This window comes from Hemiscyllium ocellatum, unplaced genomic scaffold (assembly GCF_020745735.1).
Source record: "Hemiscyllium ocellatum isolate sHemOce1 unplaced genomic scaffold, sHemOce1.pat.X.cur. scaffold_184_pat_ctg1, whole genome shotgun sequence".
Taxonomy (NCBI): Eukaryota; Metazoa; Chordata; class Chondrichthyes; order Orectolobiformes; family Hemiscylliidae; genus Hemiscyllium; species Hemiscyllium ocellatum.
Window position 1 is genome coordinate 1,253,947 of NW_026867893.1, and position 2,325 is coordinate 1,256,271.

Sequence of the window (2,325 nt, forward strand, 5' to 3'; positions counted from 1 at the left end):
TCGAAGACATCAGCAGAGATAAAATTGCACGACATGGTTGTTGGCAGGTCATTTATACAAGTGAGGAAGGCATATGGTGTACTGGGCTTTATTGGCAGAGGAATGAGTTCCGGAGTCCTGAGGTCATGTTGCAGTTGTATAAGACTCTGGTGCGGCCTCATCTGGAGTATTGTGTGCAGTTTTGGTCGCCATACTAAGGAAGGATGTGGAAGCTTTAGAACGAGTGCAGAGGAGGTTTACCAGGATGTTGCCTGAATGGTAGGAAAATCTTATGAGGAAAGGCTGAGGCACTTGGGGCTGTTCTCATTGGAGAAGAGAAGGTTTAGGGGAGATCTGATAGAAGTGTATAAGATGATTAGGGGTTTAGATAGGGTAGTACTAAGAACCTTTTACCGCTAATGGAGTCAGGTGTTACTAGGGGACAGCTTTAAATTAAGGGGTGGTAGGTATAGGACAGATTTAGGGGTAGATTCTTCACAGAGCGGGTTGTGAGTTCATGGAATGCCCTGCCCGTATCAGTGGTGAACTCTCCTTCTTTTGGTCATTTAAGCGGGCTTGGATAGGCATTTGGAAGTTTTGGGCTAGTATAGGTTAGGTATGTTCTATGCTGAAATGCATGTGGACCAGCATGAAGCCCTATGATAGACATTTGAACAGGCTGTCTCGTGCACTCTCTTGTTGGTTTGGGCTGTTTTTGTTGTAAGGGGTAGTGTGAATAATAGTCCAGCTCAAGTTTGGAAGCCCTCTGGATAAATTTGGCTGATGTTCGGTATTTTGCAGATTGCGGTGGTGAGGTGTGATAACGCTCTTTCTGAATTCAGGCTTTCTTTTAAAAAAAAATGTCATGTGCAGGAAATTTGCTGACTGCATGATAGTAAAATCACTGATCTGAAAATGGTTACTACAGTCATTGAGTTATACAATAATTAGGTGTGTACGCTGGTAGTTTAAGTTTTGTTCACTTCAATTATTCGTAACGGAAAAGCAATGACGTTTGGTTTATTTTCAAATATGTAAGACATAAAGTGACAGTAACTCTCTATGATACAAAATGTAAAAGTGACCTGCCATATATTTCAAACAGACTAATCAAGCAACACTCAGATATTGTCTGTAGAGCAGGATTCTGTGAACAGGATTATGTCTCCAGCAACATCACCATCCTCTCTGTCCCACTAACAGGAAACAGCCAGGTAGAGGGGGACAAATGTATACAATATTGGTATATAGTCAATATAGTGCTCAGCATTAATGCTGGATCCTGTTGGGGCTTGACTGCTCTGTGGCAAGTTATGAGGGAATCAATAGAAGGGAAACATATAATTGACCACATCGTCACCGATCTGCCTGCTGCAGATGAACCTCTCCATTTTATATATTGGTAAGAATGGTCACTCCACAGTCCTGAAAGGGAGGAGGGGCTATCTTAATTTTGTAGACCCTCCACCATTTTATGTAGCAATCTGTGCGCTGAATGGGACAGAATTTGAACAGATCGAGCAACTAACAACGAGGAGTCCATGAGGTGCGGTGGGACATCAGCAGCAGCACAACTCATGCAGTCTGCAACCTCACAGCCCGGCATACTTCCCACTGTATACTAACCATCACGGCACGGCATACTTCCCACTGTATAGTAACCATAACGGCTAAAAATACCTCCGACTGTATAGTAACCATCAAACCAGGGATCCCTTCCTGGGTCCGTGAAGAGTGCAGAAGGACATGCTGGGAGCAGCACCAGCCAAACCTAGATATGAGTGGACAACCTAGAGAAAATCTTACTGCCTTCAACTACAAATCAGGCCAACTTGCATGCTAAGAAGCATAAGCAGCCAGTTATGGACAGAGCTCAGTGATCCCACAATCAATGGTATAGATGTGTCTATAAGGTCCTTACACATTTAATTATAAAAGACAGTGGACAATGAGTGAGACCATTGGAGGAGAGGGCTGCTCTCTAAAAATAAAATCCCCAGTTATGCAGGACAGCAGCACATCAAGGAAAAAATTAAGCTGCTGTAACTGGAACAATCTTCAGCCAGAAGGGCTGAGCAGATGATCCTTTTCAGCCTCCTTCAGTAGTCTCCAGCATCACATATCTCAATCTTCAGACAACTCAATTCACCCCACACAATGTCAACACATGGCTGGAGACACTGGAAACTGTGATTTAACACAAGAGATTGCCACATATGTAACCAAGCTGATCCATTCCAGCAAGAACACTGAGACCTACCTAAAATATGATAAATTGCCCAAGTATGTCCTGCACACAAAAAGCAGGGCCCTTGTATTCCAGCCAGTCACTGACCCATCGGTGCA